The sequence below is a fragment of the Octopus bimaculoides genome, chromosome 7, assembly GCF_046866305.1.
Source record: "Octopus bimaculoides isolate indiv1 chromosome 7, ASM4686630v1, whole genome shotgun sequence".
Taxonomy (NCBI): Eukaryota; Metazoa; Mollusca; class Cephalopoda; order Octopoda; family Octopodidae; genus Octopus; species Octopus bimaculoides.
In genome coordinates, this window is record NC_142934.1 from 45,072,126 (window position 1) to 45,090,264 (window position 18,139).

Sequence of the window (18,139 nt, forward strand, 5' to 3'; positions counted from 1 at the left end):
TTGATCAGATAAAATGTTTAAATAGTCTTCACTATTAATTCAGCCATGAAGGAAACCATTGAGTTGGCAGATTTCCAAGATATAGCCCCCAAATCATCACAGATCCTCCTCCATGTTTAGTCTGGGTCAAATGCTTCTTTTGGCTATCTACACACGCATACTCGGCCAGTGGTCAGAAATAAGGTAAAGGATGACTCGCCCGAGAAAATAACATTCTTCCACTGCTCTAGGGACCAATTCTGTAGGTTTTTACTCCACTCTAAATGCTTTGCAACGTTTGTTTTTGAAAGTAGTGGTTTTCTGATTGCAGCCCTCCCACAAAATCCGACTTTGTGCAGCTCCCGGCGAACAGTTTATGTGAAAACTGGGTTCTCGATGTGGTCATTAAACTCTGCAGTAATTTTGGTAGTAATTTTGCTGGTGCTAATATGCTTCTTTACAAAAGATTTCTCAAAGTTATTATAGGTGATCAATACATTGGAATCAGTTAACTAATTGTATAGATCAGATTACGAACGGTAAAGATCTGCCTTAATTCAAAGGATTCGATTATTTAAGAGGTATTTAAGAAATTTACTAAATATTTTACATGAATTTGTAATTGTAATCTCAAATACAAATGTTTTTAATATGTAATTTGAAATTACACACATAGAAATAAGCAGATGTGCGCACATTCTGTCATTTGATAGGGTGATAAAATGACAGTTATCCGTGAATGTGTATTCTTTTATGTTTCAGCCCTGAGACTGCGGCCATCTGCGGTCGTCTGACACCTCTCTTCATCTCGCACCTACTTCCTCACTTCATTGCTACCCACCTCCCTTCATCGCTACCCACCCCCCATCATCAATTTTGGGGGTGGGGTGAAATTACCCTTATGATTAAAAGTTATGATCAACAATTGTTGATTTAAATCAGACCAGGTTTATTAGCTATACTGAGATAAGGGTTTTTAAATTTTCCTAACTGATATTTCTCGCAAAAACAGTTGCAGTTTGTAAAAACTCTACAAATTATCTTGAATGAACTGTTCAAACAAACGCAAACAAATAGACAAAGAATTATTCGTTTATGATCTCCCCTTGTTCAGACCGGTCGACGTAACGGAGCATGTTTTGGTAGAAGCTATCGCAGTGTTCAAGAACTTTTCAGATATCAATTGGTAAAGATCCGGCTCGTTCTTTGCCTCGCTTTGGGTAACCGAGCGTTTCCAAACGGAGAAAAAGAGTTAAACTACTAGTTTAACTCTTTTTTTTTTCAAGGCTTGAACATCAATTTCGAGAAACTAGACTCGAATCGATTTGTGGTCATCGTATATTCTTTCTAGGATGAAAACTCCTACTTCCCACCGTTTGCAACACTTCAACGCATGCCTGTTGACCGTTTTCTACGTTTTAGCTTGTCTTACAAAGTCCTTTTGAAAAATTCAAATTTGATGGCAAAGAATCCAAACTAGATCGAAAACATATATATGTAGCTACCTAGATGTATATTTAGTATGAAAACGTGTGAGGAAGAAAATGGAGGGAAGAAAGATTCTAAATATTACAGGTCTTATCTCAGTATAGCTAATAAATGATCGTTATTTGAAATGAATATTTTTGCTCTACCATTAAAAATATCAGGCTTGTGTTTATAGAACAGGAAATCGATTGAAAATTAAATATAAAGAATTGCTTAAAATAAACTTATGGCTATTTCTTTATAACAGTTTTAGTCTCTAATGATAAACAATTTTTTAGAGAATACTTGCTATTGTATAAAAAGAAAAACCATAATTCAAATTATTTTAAAAGCTAAAGTTTCTAAAATATTTGAAACACAAGTGATGATACATAAATGTAGAGATTTAAAACTCGACTGAAAGGATAAACAGAATAATTAAATACAGCCAATGAAATATGGCTTAGCAACTTAATTTACATCTTATGCATTTTTGTGATTTTCTTTAGTTAAGAAACGACATGTTTTCTAACAATTCACGTAAGAGTCCGACGGTCCCTATCTGAAAGTTTGGGTTTTCTTCCGGAGTTTTGTTTAAACGAAGATGTTTTTCCCTCTTTCTCAAAGGCTGTAATTACTTTCGAGACAGTACTTCTTGATACAACAAACATTTCGTCAGTTTTCGTTACGCTAGCGCCTGTTATATGAGCACCAACAATTTCACCTCTTTGAAAGTCCGATAGATCAGTCATTTTAATGTATTTTAATTATCTTTTTCTGATGATATCTGAAAAGAAACAGCAATTTTAGCAAAATATATTTAGTAACACTAACAATAGATCAAAAAACATAAAAATAAACAAGCTTTTGACGGTTTTATAGATATTTCAAAATTATGATGCTATAATTCTAGGTGTTTCCATTAATTTGTCCAACCCCTGTATATATATAAACATATATATGTGTGTATGTGTGTATATATATATTTAAGTGTGTGTGTTTGTGTGTCTATATTTGTCCCCCCACCCATCATCGCTTGACAACCGGTGTTAGTGTATTTAGTACCCATAAATTAGCGGTTTGGAAAAAAAAAAGAGACCGACTGAATAAGTACTAGGCTTACAAAGAATATATATATATATATATATATATATATATACATACGAGGTCTGATCAATAAGTATCCGGACTGTTTCCATAGTAACGAAGCTAAAGCGTACAAAGTAAACCTAGGCACAGAGTGATTAGTGCGCTAGACATGCGCACTAAGTTTTAACTTCCTAGCTCACTTTCGCTGTGTACATAGAAAGTTGAGCAGAGAATCTGCATCGAATTTTGCCAAAGGCTTGGCGATACGTGCTCAGAGGCCTATGCAAAGTTTTCAAAAAAGTTTTCATCGTTCTTGACGCAATCAAGATCTTGTGCAAGTGACTCCCGAATGTCTTTTTGGTCAGCTGAAAAGCAGTTTTGGCACAAACACGGATATAAAGACATACACATACCCGCACCACACATAATCGATGGGCTCCAAAGAACCAGCCTTGTTACATTCTGTGTCACACTGAATATCTCTGTGTACTTCGCTTGAAAACTGGTGTTTGTTTGTTTGTTTGTTTGTTTACGTCCACATAGCTTAAAGGTTCAGCAAAAAGAGAGTGAATAGAATAAGTACCAGGTTTCAAAAAATAAGTACTGGGGTCAATTTATTTGACTAAATAAAAATGCCTTCATGGCGGTGCTCCAATATGGCCGTAGTCTAATGACTGAAACAGATAAAAGTTTTAAATTATATACCAATGTCGGGAATGAAGGTATATTGTATCGAACTCGGGTTTCTGAAAATATTGAACTAGTGGTTCTCAATTGGGGTCAATATAAAATTTGGGGGGAGCACATAACAAACTAGTAGATTGGGGAACTACAACTGTATTTTAAGGGCCCTTGAAAATTTTTTGCTTTATATGTATGTATTGGTATTTATCACAAGAAACAGCTTGGTTTCTTTCTCTTACATTTTACATAGTCCAACCTACACAAGTTAATGCAAAATCAAAAATAAGAATTTTGTAAGAAGTCTCAATAAAAGAAGTTCCTACAAAAGTTAATAAACATCGAATGGCTATAGGGGTCCACCAGAATGAAATAGTAATCAAAGGGGCCCATAGATAAAAGAAATGCCCGAGAATCCCTGTTCTATACAGATGTGTTAATAAATAATTTATAAATGTGAGGTCATTTATGGATTTCATTGATAGTTGAAAAGGTTTAATAATGACTTTGAAGTTTCACAAGTTGTGGCTGTCAGACTCTCACCTTTTTTTTATTATTATTATATGTGTGGAACTCTACTTAAATGTATAGAATGATAATTTTATTAATATTTGATTGCTTTGTATTTTGCTATTAATAAGATCAAACATTTATATTAATAAGATATCATTGACAGATATATTTCAGAAACCATATGTTGTAGTTAGAAAGAGATTTTGTTGTCAGTAAAGATGAGAATTGAAGACGAGATTGAAAATGTGTCGCTGACACGGATGTCATTTAATTTCCTCTTGAAGTAGCGTGTTAAGAATTTCAGTAACCATTTCAACATCACTGAGGTATGGAAGCCACGATAGAGGACTGGAATCCAGTCGAATTCTACCTAAGACATCGTGTATGAGTATAGTTATTAACAGAGCTAAAACTCTACGTTTTATAACAGTTATGAAGATTTCGCTTATGTCTTCAATTGTATTCCATAGTTTTAACTTTTACCCGCATAACATTCGAACTTAGTGCATTAAGTTAAAAAGTTCGATTGTGCTTTCGTTTCACGGTGTGACAAACGAAATACCATAGATTATGCGAGAGAAGATATTACTTCTATTCAAAATATGAAGGACGAAGGGAAAATAATAAAGAGACTACAATTTTGGAGGATATTTCTTAAAAATTAAGACAGAAGGCTCCTGAGAGATTCGAACTCTCGACCTCTAGTTTACTAGACTAGCGCTCTAACCATCTGAGCTATGGAGCCACACATATAAATGTTTTTTGCTTACTGTTGTTAAGTCTATAATAATTTGTTATTTCTGAAAGTGACGACAAATTTTCACAATATTCTCAACAGGGTATACTAAGATTTAATCGATGTATTCAGGTTACAATGTTCATATTCTAATCAGTAGTGCATGGTATAATCAAATTACATGCAGCAAGCGTTGTCTTGTGGTTAGTAAGTTCGATTTGCAACCGCATGGGTCCGTGCTCTAGACCGTGTTCGACAGTTCAGGAAAGTTTCTTGTTCTGTTGCAATTTTTCGTTGTTTTTTTTCCTAACTTTTCCTGCAAAAACTGATTTTATAGACTCTTCCCATTGAAATTGGATACTTGTTGTGTCTATGCAAGTAAATAAATATTCTGAAAATCGAATACCATATGGAATAATCATTAAATTGCCAATCGTGGAGAGAAGACGTCCAGTGGTTCTAGATTGGTATTAAACCGGATCATGATGCTAAAAGCATCATAAGCTAGCGTAAACAGAGTTGAATTTTTCAGACTCGATCGAAAGCTGTTTACTTTCATGTGATACTGTTGGGTTCCATAGAGGTCATTCTTCCTCAGCTAGGTTGCCAGCAAAAACATTTGACTCTGCACTGCTAGCTAACGAATGACACGGCAATGCTTATTTTATTTCATCTCACAATCCTGCCTTATTATTTTATATAGTTTCTTTAAACACTCAAACTAATTAATTATGAAGCTTTTTCAAAAATATTTAAAGTACGTGTATCCCCACGTCACATGTGTAGATGACTGCTCACTGCCAAACAGTATTTTCTTTTTTTATATATGCCATCTACTTACGGTGCTGTCTTGGCATCATAAATATAATCTCTCGGCAAGCTGGCCAAAGTAGTACGCACTGGCATTCCGTCGGTTAAGATGATAAAGGTTCCAGTTGATCCGATCATCGGAACAGCCTGCTCGTGGGATTAACGTGTAAGTGACTGAGCTCTTCACTGACACACGTACACTTAACGTAGTTCTCGGAGATATTCTGCGTGACACAGAGTGTAACAAGGCTGGCTCTTTGAAATACAGGTACTACTCATTTTTACCAACTGAGTGAACTTGAGCAGCTTGAAATAAAGTGTCTTGCTCAAGGACACAACGATCGTGAGCCGAATAGCCTAATTCCTTAGCCACACGCCAAAACAGTAGTAAATTAATAAATATACAGAATTGCTTTTCTAGAAAAATTGAATTGTCTACAAAGATATAAATTCATAAAAATAACCGCATGAATCAAAACTGTGTGATTCTATATTTTCCACTAGTATTTCTTGTGTGAATTGAGCATAAACCTTGCATTTCCCATTCCCATCCGTTACAGATTTGTGAGGAGAGTCTCAAGACCCTCAACACGAAATTCCTACCTGTAACGTGTAAGGGCTACTAAAAATTTGCTTCTTTGCATTTCACATGTAACAAATCAGTTTGCTAGATGAGGTTCAATATTAACTACAAGAGCTGCCGTTTCACATGCAACAAGCAATCTAATCACACTTCAATATATATGGTGTTCTCCCCGGTTATCCTGTGTCTATCTAAGGGAAGATGATGACCTCTTTACAAAGGTCAGAGTTTGCTACCTTGTATTGCGTCTGTGGTCAAAATACTTAACTCTATTATATCTCAGTACTCATAGCTGTTAGTAAGTACCACAGAACAGCCAACACCATCAGTTGAACAACTCAAGAATGATTTGTCAGTTTTTAAGTGCTGAATGCAAAATCTTGAATTATAAGAAGGTATAGACAATTACATCGATTCGTGTATATAACAAGCACTTATTTTTCTATGTGCAAAGGATAAACGACAAGTCGACATGTTAGGCATCAAAATGTTTGTAAACGGCACAGCTCAATAGTTCGACAAATTGTTTGTCGATCTTCTAGTTCTATCACTCCATTTCCCTTATAGTAATGTTATTTGTAACATGGGACAAGGCAACAAGTTTAGGAACAGTAAACTGCACTAATTTTTTCTCCAGCGATCAACTATTTCTGCCCAAACAAAACAGTTGTCCAACTAGGTGGACATTGTGGTCTAGTGATCCAATTTGTATAATAAGAATAAATCAATAGTATATACGAGTAATTGGGCTCCAGAGACATTCGAACTTTAGCCTTCTAGATTTCTGATGGAATAAACTGAGCAATTTGTAGAATATTTATTTAATACGTTGTTTGAGAGTTCAACGTCGCTATTGAACATTGGTCATCATTTATCATTGTTCTTGTTGTAGAGTGTACTATATTTCAATTGCTACTGCCACCATCAATACCGCCGTCATCACTATTACCATCAACACCACAATTTAGTATCCATTATTAATATGTTTTTAAATCCGAGTGTTTGTTTATCAATTGTTTTTTATCTTTTATGGCGATACTTAAGGAGAATTTTTTTTTTTTACTTTAATTTGAAAATAAAAACAAAAGAAAATTAATAACACATGCCAAATTGCGATTATGACATAAAAGTCATATGATTAATAAAAATTCATCTTTCCTAAAACAATCTATACTAACTGGGGAAATAGATTTTACAAACTGCTATTAATCTTTTTTAAACATGAATTCCATTAAAAATAATATATTGTGACAAATACACGTAAATCAGCATTTCTTATCGTCATGAAAATTCGGTTAGTTTCTATAGTTTCGTATAAATGAAGATGATGCGTAGTAGAAGCTACTAAGTGTAGTATTCAGAACATGGAATTCAGAATCAAAATATTTCAAGCCATTAGTCTAACACTCCACTGCCGCCATCCATTACATTCGTGCCTAAGTTTATAAGGAAGATTATTTCCTTCACGCATTCTGACAACACTTATTACTATCATTTACTTTGCTTTTATAATGTATGAAATATCGGCATTCTTCGCCCATGTCTCATGCGATTTAAGTTACCAGTCTTATAAACTATTGCTCGTGAGTTCAAATCACTCTTTATAAAGTATTGACTTTAAATTTCAGTCAGGCATGGTCAAGAAAATCGCTTTACAAGATGATTTGGGGGTTCAGTCCCATTGCGCAGTACTTCCACTATAGCTCCCAGCCAACTAATGCCTTGTAAGTGAATTTGGTAGAAGAAAATTATATGAAAGCTCGTTGTGTGTGTGTGTGTGTGTGTGTGTGTGTGTGTGTGTGTGTGTGTGTGTGTGTGTGTGTGTGTGTGTGTGCACGCGCGTATTTGTCCAGTCTATCACCGCTGCTTGATTTGTTTATATCCTCGTAAACTAGCGGTTCGGCAAAAGAACCCGATACAATAACTAACAGGCATAAAATAAATACAGGGGGCGATTTGTTTGACTAAACACTTCGATGCGGTGCCTTAGTATGGCCGCAGTGCATTGACTAAAGCAAGCAAAAGATAATATTCGATATTCGTTCGATTTTCTGCCCTTTTATTGCAGTTGACATGTTCCCATACAACAGCGGCTGTCATATTTTTTACCTAGACATAAACAATCTGTTAATTTTGGCAATTTATTCGAGTACCATACAATACTTCTTGCACCTGCTACTAACCTTCTTTTATTTCCTAACTTCAAGTACTTCTAGGAAAACTTTAACATTCATTCCTCGAGAAGTAGACAAAATAAGCACCAGTAAGTACCAGTCAGTTGTTTTTCCTTCGAACATTTTACCACCATGTCGAAGTTAAAAACTTTATTATTAGGTTGTTCCGAAAATAATGACCGATTTCAGAAACATAATTTTATTCTGGAAAAATTAACAATAGAAATGTTTTTTCTTAGTCAAAGTATGAGCTGTGAACATCTCTGCATCTCTGCCATCGATCAGCAAGATTATTTATGCCTCGTTGAAAAAATCTTATTGGCTTTGAGACTAAAAAATCTTTGAAAGCTGATTCCACCTCTGGTTTGGACCTGAAAGTTTTATCATTTAAAAATGTGTTTAAATGCTTCAAAGAATGGTAGTCAGTGGGTGAAAGATCAGGAGAATATGGAGGATGTGGTAAAGTCTTGTATCCCAAGTCTGAGAGTTTCTGCAGCGTCATTCTTGCAACATGTGGTTTTGCATTATCGTGGAAAAGAATTGGGTCACGCCGATTCACCAATGCAGGTCTCATTTTTTTGAAAGTGAGCATGTATTTCAGCGAATTGATTGCAGTAAACCTCTGATGTAATGCTCTGATTGGCTTGCAGAATGCTGTAATGGACAACACCAATTGCAGACCACCAGACATAATTTTTTACTGATGCATCTTTGGCTTTGGAAAATGTTTGGAGGACTCATCATGATCAAGCCATTGATCTGATCGTTTACGGTTATAACAAAAGATCTTCTTTTCGTTACAAGTGACTATTCGGTGAAGAAAAGGATCATTGGAGTTTCGCAGAAAGAGCATTGAGCACACTTCAAAATGCTGAACTTTTTGATTTTCATTGAGCTCATGCGGAACCCATTTATCGAGCTTTCTCATCTCACCAACCTTCTGCAGATTGCATGAGACCGTTGCAATACCGACGCCAAGTGCCTGAGACATTTCTCTGACACTTTGAGGTGAGTTTTGTCCAACAACTGCTTTCAATTGTTCATTGTCAAGACAGCATGACCGACCTCTACTTTCTTCATCTTCAAGGCTCTCATCACCACTACAGAATTTCTGAAACCACCTTCGTACTATGCGATCACTTGTGGAACCCTCTCCCATGCTCTGTTGATATTGGCAGCAGTTTGAGAGGCATTGTACCCAATCTTGAGCTCATGCAAGAAAAGTAAGCGAAGGTCCTTTTTTGTCATGTTCATAATTAAGGGCACTTAGGCTTCAAGAATGTTTTCTGTCTGAAATAAGCAGAAAATTATCAAAGAGCATACATCAATTATTAAGTATGTCGAAATTCACCTAAAATGTAATTAAAATACTATGATAAAATTGCGTTTCAAAACAGAACACTTAGAGCGGCTATTATTTTCGGAACGACCTAATAAATGTATTTTCACGTCTCTCAAAATATATACACTTTCGTATATACTTTCTCACCATTTAAAATTCTTTATATATAAACCTTGCTTCATAATAGTTAAGTACTTATTGGGTTTAAAATAGTTATGTTTTAAATTAAGAATACGAAGAAAACATTTGATGTGAGAAGTGTAAATGGTTTAAACCAATTATTACTGGTAAACTGCAGCTGATAATGGATATGAACCTGGAAGCAATTGTTGAAAGCAACGGACCTATTTCACTCTTATTAAACCTCCTCAACTAAACATATTTTACTCAGTTGACATCTCTAAGAATTATTACACGCACACACAAACACACACAAACACACACACAAACACACACACACACACACACACACACACACACACACACACACACATATATATATATATATATATATATATATATATATATATATATATATACATATTATTTTTTAGCTGGACTCGGCCATGCTGGGTCACCGCCTTGAAGGGCTTTAGTCTAACAAATAGCCCCCACTACTATGTTTTTTAAATCCAGTACTTATTCTATTGGGCTCTTTGCCGAACCGTTAAGCTACAGCGAAGTAAACAATCCAACAATGGTTATCAAGTTGTGGTAGAGAACAATCACACAAAGATACTCTCTCTCTCTCTCTCTCTCTCTCTCTCTCTCTCACACACACACACACATACATACACACACACACACACACATACATACACACACACACACACACTCACACACACACACACACACACACACACACACACACACACACACACACACACACACACACACACACACATATATATATATATATATATATATATATATATATACCATGGGATTTCTTTTTATTCTATCAAATCCACTTACGAAATCTTGGACGGCCTCGAACTATAGAAGAAAACATACGCTCAAAATTCCATGGAATGGGACTGAACCCCGAACCATGTCGTTGAGAAGCAAACTTTTTCTCACATTGCTTCTCGTTTTAAGGAAAAGGATTAGGTTTAACTAGGTATACAGACCCACCAGTATGTAGTCTATGGTAAATAACTAGCGGTGTAAGAGTACTAAATTTGTTTCAACCATAGACTGCAACTTCCTTTATATGAATATAGTATATTACTGAAAAATAGCTATAACTGCGTTTTCAATGTTAGTTGTAATAAATTTAATCTTTATGGGCGTAGCGAGCAGTTGGCTCCATAGCTCAGTCGGTTAGAGCGCCAGTCTAGTAAACTGGAGGTCGAGAGTTCGAATCTCTCTGGAGCCTTGTCTACTTCTTTTTTTATTTTGTAAATGGTTGTGATCACAAATGATCGAATATATTGTCGTATCGCAATTGCCTCCGCCACGAGCTCTGATCAAAATATACCAAATCCGTTTCTGTGGTAACGGAGCTATAGTACACAGAGTGAAGCCGCTTAGCACATATTGACCTTGAACTCTGTCGCGCATGCATACTAAGTTATAACGTTCTCGCTCATTTATAGCAGTGCGTGGAAGTAAAGTGTATAGTGTAGTCATCTCAAAAAGAAGATCGAGTTGCAGCTGCACAAGATCTCCTTGAATGTGTCAAGGAAGACGAAACTTTTCGAAAACGGTCATAATAAGTGACGAATCATGAGTCTACGACTATACACCCTGAAACCAAAGTTGTCTTAGTGGTGGAAGACTCCAACAAGAATTCAAGACGCCGCGGAAATTCAGGGGAATGAGACGAGGAGTTCTAGGAATGCTTCCATCAATGGAAACGATGATGGATAAAGTGGGTGACTTTAGAAGGAGTCTACTTTGACGGAGATTAGATGCCGAACTGTATATGTGTTGCGGTTTTCTTTTTATAGCACAAGTCCTGATGCGTTTTGATCAGACCTCGTGTGTGTGTGTATATACATACATATATATAAATATATATATATATATATATATATATATATATATATATATATATATATATATATGTATGTATGTATGTATGTATGTATCTATATATTGCAACAAAAATTTTAATTTTGAACGTAGACTTACCAAAGGTTTCGTATCCACAAAGCCAAAGCCTTGTGGACAGCACGTCAGACTCTACACAAAGACAGAAATTTTAACTTTCTACATCACGGTCGTGAGGAAACGCTCAGAAATCGAGATTTAAGTCTTAACAGATAAAAACGTTAATGAGGACGGGTTGTCTCTCCTGAACCAGACGATAAAACAACCTTTATAGACCCAAAAATGCCTAACCAGCAAACGGGGAGATCCAGTTTTCTAGTAGGTAGCACTTGAAGTGGACACATTTAGAGAAAACTTCTTTACGATTATTTAACGCGACAGGTTTAGTATAGTCCTTCAGAAATTTGGCCCTCTCTGCCATGCAGATTTTGCAACGGCCATTCCCATACGTAGAAAGTATAAATTTTTGTCTTTGTACAGAGTCTGACGAACAGTCCAAAAGGCTTTGGCATTGTGGATACGAAACCTTTGGTAATTCTATGTCCAAAATTTTAATCTGTTGTAATAATTACTGCTCTATTCTTTAGAGTGTGCTTCTTTTCTGATATATGTTTTATTGACTATAGATATATTTACATATATATATGGAGAGAGGGAATGTGCTGATAATGAATATCAACAGCATATGTGGGAAGAATTGCTCTTGGGAAATGTTCTATTTACTAAATACAAATATGATAGAGTGTAGTAATGTAGTATAGAGAATGGAGGAAAATCCATTTGGAGCATCATTTTTTAATCTAAAAATAGTAAACAAAAGAGACAACTTCAGTAAGTTCAGTTAATTACAATATATTTATATTTAATAATGATTTATTGTGCAACTGAAACTGTTATGTAGCTTCAACGATTATTCCTAAATCTAGGAGAAACACTGCTCTCCGAACTGTATGATAGTGTGTTTTTGTATATATCTGGTCGCTATGCAGCTAATTTTGAGCTACTGTTTAGTTCAATGAAGCAAGAGATAATTCATACCTGATAACTCATGAAAATTATTTATATCTTAAAACTGATGACTCAACATCGATAAAAAAAACTGCTCATTAAGCTATCAAAAATCAAAAACTATTTTCTTTTATCTCACAACTTATAAAACTTCCAGGATGTGTATATTGAGATCATACATTCAGCTAATCAGCACAGACGTCATATGACTACGATGAACGAATAGAGTAATTGACCAATCGCAATTGCTGTTGTATGTGTTTGAAACTAAGATGTCACCGTCTGCAAATACCACGTCCTCACCGAAAGCTGTCCTAATTTCGTCATTTTTTGTATAATGCATATCGTTCCTTATTCTTAAAAGTGTGATACTGTCATCGGGATCGCTTCGAATATGATAACTGATATTTCGTGATGAAAAATCAAGAACTGCTGCACCGCTATAAAATGCATATAATACATGATCTAGGTATTTCTGGATTAAATCTATTACTCTGAAAACCCGGTGTGGGGGATTACATTTATTAAACTATCCGCCTGTAGAGAGAAACGGTTTTCCACAGTCTGGTTAAAATCAACAAGGAGTCTGAGATTTCTGGTACATAATTAAAATAAATTATGCAAAATAATCACATGATATTGTACACATGATCATAATGTCTAAACCTGACGAAGGGTTATATTTTACATAATTGTTTCTACTGTATATTACTATTCGTTTTCTGGAATAAGAGTATGTTTAACTAGGGACACCGATCCTCAGTATTTTGTGTAAGGTAAATAACTAGCGGTATACGAGTATTAAAATTGTTTCACTCATAGATTGCAACTTTCTCTGTATGAATGCGACGAAGAGTCACTTCTGACCACAGTGTGAAGATAGCATATTACTAGAAAATAGCTGCATGTTTGGAATGTTAGTTGTAATATATTTAATCTTTCTGAAGATTGTCGTCAGATGGCTCCATAGCTCAGTTGGTTAGAGCGCCAGTCTAGTAAACTGGAGGTCGAGGGTTCGAATCTCTCTGGAGCCTCGGTTAATTTCTTTACTAATACATTTTTGTAAATTATATTTATAAGAACTATATAGTTTTCTTTTTTTAAGTTGGTGATCACCACAAATGACTCAGTATATTGTCGTATTGCAATTGACTGCGCCTGTGCCCGAGGTCTGATCAAAAAGTATCGAGATTGTTTCTATCGTAACGGAGCTAAAGTACAGAGTAAAGCCGCTTAGCACATACTTTCTTTGAACTCTGTCACGCATGCACAATAAGTTATAACGTTCTCGATCACTTTCGTTGTTTATAGCAGTGCTTGGAAGTAAAGTGTGTAGAGTGTAATCATTTCAAAAAGAAGATTATGTTTCAGCTGCGTAAGATCTCCTTGATTGTGTCGAGAAAGACAAAAAAAAGGTCATAAGAGCTGACGAATCATGGGTCTATGGTATTGAACGTGAAACCAAAGCTCAGTCTTTGCTATGGAAGACTCCAATAAGATTTCAAGACGTCACGGAAATCTAAGAGAACCGCTACAAAGTGCATGCATTATATAATACATGATCTCAGTATCTTGTTGATTAAATCTAATTATTCACAATACCTGATGTGTTGGATTATATTAAATAGATAAAAAACGGTTTTCCACATAATCTGGTTAAAATCAACAAGGAGTCTGAGATTTCTTGTATATAATTATAATAAATGAAGTGAAATAATCACATGACATTGTCCACGTGATTACAATGATTAAACCTGTCGACGGATTATATTTTACATAATGTGGTCTGCTGCATATTGTTACTCGTTTTCAAGAATAGGATGATGTTTAATTAGGTACAGGGACTCCAAGTATTTAATGTATGAAAATAATTAGCTGTGTAAGAGTACTAAAATTGTCTCACTCATAGATTCTGTATGAATGTAATGAAGTGTCACTTCTGACAGTACAATAGATTACTGGAAAATAGCTTTAACTACGTTTGCAATGTCAGTTGTAATATATTCCATCTTTATAGAAGCAACAGCCAGTTGGCTCCATAGCTCAGTTGGTTAGAGCGCCAGTCTAGTAAACTGGAGGTCGAGAGTTCGAATCTCTCTGGAGCCTCGCTTGCTATTTTTTCTAATAGCTTTTTCCAAACTATGCTATTGATTAAACTATACAAACTATAATGACGATTAGCTTCTTTTTTTTATTGTAAATATGTTGTGTACGTTAGCAATTGTTTTATTGAACAAGATTATCTTTGTTGGTGGCGGTGTTTCCTCTTCACTAACATTGTTACTTGTTTCGGAATGTTTCTGCTAATAAACAGAATTCAGAAGCATCTCTGATTGCAACTGTATATTTCTGGGCTGTACACAATTCCGTGTTTAGGGGCCCCACAGGTTTCGATGCCCAATTCTGATATACGTATGCAGTAGCTCTCAGTCTATAAGTAAATATTATAGAGTCTAGTGCAGTGATTGGTCCGAAAGCCTACAATGCTGTTAAGACGGCCCTGGGTGTATTCAATTATGTTTTAATACAAACAAGGAGCAACTGTTCAAATGAGAGGTGTAAACCGTTTTGATAAGTCACGTTTACTAAAAGTAAATGCGGAGATAAGACATACAGTGGTTGTAAATAGATAATGAAACGGATTACTTGTTTAGTGTCGAAGCACAAGTAGCAGATCATCACTCAACTTAAATGTCATTGCATGCCAGAATCCGTATTGAAAACTATGCTCATGTAGCATTTCTGGGTCAGTTAGTTTAATAGAGGTCGTCATTCGTCAAGCAATGCAGCGAACAGATGAAGTCGAACTCAGCTAACAAGTGATTCGGCAATATTACAGTGCTACGACTGCTTGTTGTGTTAGTTGTTGCTACACTAACTTTATCATCAAAGAGTAGTTTTCCAGCAGACTTGCCAAAATAGTAAATGAATCATTGACTGTATGAATTCGTGTGTGTGTGTGTGTGTGTGTGTGTGTGTGTGTGTGTGTGTGTGTGTGTGTGTGCGTGTGTGCGTGCGTGCGTGTGTGTGTATGCATGTATGTATCTATGTATGATTGTATATATATTCGGATGTATTTATATATATATATATATATATATATATATATATATATATATATATATATATATATATACATATATGTATATATATATATGTATATATGCATGTATGTACATATATATATATACATGTATTATGTATTTAAGTTTGTAAGTATATGTGTATACGTATAGATAGATAGATAGATAGATAGATAGATAGATAGATAGATAGATATACGTTCATACATACATACATAAATACATACATACATACATACATACATACATACATACATACATACATACAAATATGCTTACATACATATACATACATATTTGACGGAAAAGAAAAATAGAATTGTTTAGAAATTAAAGCATTCAAAGGTGTCATCCACACGAAAATCTATTAGTTGCCGGCTAATGTTTCTCTCACCAGATATCTTTTTCTATAAAAATATACAACACTCAATTATTCCTTATATAATTGGTTTTTGTGTTTCTCTAGGCGCTATGTCCCAGTAATTAATGTAAGAAGAATTTATTGTTAGTTTCCACATTTTGTATAAATGTTCTGAAATTGCTCCAGGATAGAATGAAACCTTGTCTGCGATGTTGGATAAACCCCTCTTCTACAGTTATGATTACAATGTAAATGATGATCTTTTTGTGAGAATAATTGTTGTAGCCACATCTACAGCCCAAACTGTAACAGTATTTTATATTAAAGAAATGCGTATTCACCTAACGATTTATTCAAGTAGACCGGTTGAGTTTCGCCATTCCCTGAAACTTAGGAGTCCCAACACGAATTTTACTATCCTCGCTATTGAACCACTTCATCAGAAAATATTTCGTTGTTATTTTTAAAGCCGTTTTAAAATGGATGGTTTCAAATGTTAACACGAGGCCAGTAATTTTAAGGGAGGGGGCTAGTTGATTATATGGACACCAGTGCTCAACCGACTCTTATTTTATCGACCTCGAAAGGTTGAAAAGCCAAGTCAACCTCAATGGAATTTGAATTCAGAACGCAAAGAGGTCGCCGCCTTAGCTAGCTTAAAAACTAAAACATTAATTCTAACATTTATTTTCGCGAAATATATATAAGCAGTTGCCAACTAACCTAGTTGTTTAGTTGCTAAAAGTAAAAGACTAATATATATGAGAAGTGAATGGTTACACAAATTTTTAAAGTGTCTTTAAATGTTTCATTCTATTGAGAATAGTGTAGTTGATGTTCAGTTTAAACAATGTTGACATTTTTTGAGTAATACTTGGTAAAGAGATTCCAAAGGCCTCCAAATGTTAGCAAGCAGATAAGAGACAATGTGAGTAAAATATGACTGGGTGATAGGATCAGATTCAAAACGAGATCTGATTTTGACTGCACAAAATATTGAGCACATTTTCAACTCCCGGTTTAGATTTATTAATATCCACAACTTGAGGTCGCTTATGAATCTGAGAAATGTGTCACAAATCACGTAACCCCACCGGTTGTTTAACCGGTTTGAACTGTATGCGCATTTTGTATATTGAACAAGACAGTCTAAGAGATGGAGCTATTATTTTTAAATATATAATATACGAATGGGACTGGACTCACCATACTCAACAAGTGAATGAAACGAATCATTCTTCAAAATTTAATGATCCTATTACTTCTAACTTTTGTAAGTCGTTCTGACTCTGCTGGTGAAATGTGAGGATAACCGAAGGGATTGGGTAACTGGGTAATGATTTGATAAGGTAGGGGTAAGTACTGTGTTGTGTCTTTGATCAACACACGTAACTATATAGTAGCCAAGGATACACAACTGTAAATAAGTACCCCAGGGTAATCAGTGGCAACATTCAAAGATGGATAAGGAATTCGTCAATTTTTAGGGGAAACTTCAGCTTCTTTGGGAACTGAATAATCTGGAAGGGGATAAATGTCTATAAGTCATTTGCCTGTAGAAATATTTCACAAAACCAAGCAGGTTCTCCAAAAGATCCAATGAGCTTTGATATTTACATCATATGATGACATTCTCCAGTGAAGAGGATATCTGACAGCGAAATATTTGTGTCACAAATATTTTGGTGATATCACAGACAAGTGTGTGTTATTATCAGTATCTCTTAGAGATTCGGTCAAAGTCTGTCATCAATATATTTATGTATCTTTCTATTTAAATACAAGAAAACTTATGCTCTACTGTGCTTTGCAACTAAAGATATGAAAACAGAATTGGTGACCTAGTTTCAATACCAAGATAGATCCACTGCACTTACTGCAGCACAATCGAAGAAATTTCTTCATTTCCATATTGATGGTTGATTTAGACGGATTACACCGTTGAATCAGAATATTTTCTACTAATTCTTCTGTGAACAATATCTTCTTACATCCTAGATATATTCAAAAAATAATACATACAAGTAAACAGGTACCTTTTACTCAAGCGAGATTACAAACAATAAGAATTGTTTATGTTAGTATAATGCCAGGAATTTGATAAAGAATTACAACCGCTAGTATCGATGCAAGTATCTGACTGGTGCTTATTTATATCAACGTACTCTGACGTGACTAAAACAGAAAACATAAAAGAACACAAATAGATTTTGTCAAACGTTTTGTCTAGTGTTCTAACGATTCTGCCAAAGCAGACA

The 18,139-nt window shown here is 35.0% G+C and overlaps 4 non-coding genes across 4 annotated transcripts; 3 read left to right on the forward strand and 1 right to left on the reverse strand.

Annotated features, from left to right (window-relative positions):
* Window positions 1-4,400: 4,400 nt before the first annotated feature.
* Window positions 4,401-4,474, reverse strand: Trnat-agu (transfer RNA threonine (anticodon AGU)). The gene has a single exon. It is a non-coding gene; the product is annotated as a tRNA-Thr (tRNA).
* A 6,204-nt stretch (window positions 4,475-10,678) lies between these two features.
* Trnat-agu (transfer RNA threonine (anticodon AGU)) lies at window positions 10,679-10,752 on the forward strand. Its single transcript has one exon. It is a non-coding gene; the product is annotated as a tRNA-Thr (tRNA).
* Window positions 10,753-13,397: 2,645 nt separating this feature from the next.
* Window positions 13,398-13,471, forward strand: Trnat-agu (transfer RNA threonine (anticodon AGU)). Its single transcript has one exon. It is a non-coding gene; the product is annotated as a tRNA-Thr (tRNA).
* A 998-nt stretch (window positions 13,472-14,469) lies between these two features.
* Trnat-agu (transfer RNA threonine (anticodon AGU)) lies at window positions 14,470-14,543 on the forward strand. Its single transcript has one exon. It is a non-coding gene; the product is annotated as a tRNA-Thr (tRNA).
* Window positions 14,544-18,139: the final 3,596 nt, after the last annotated feature.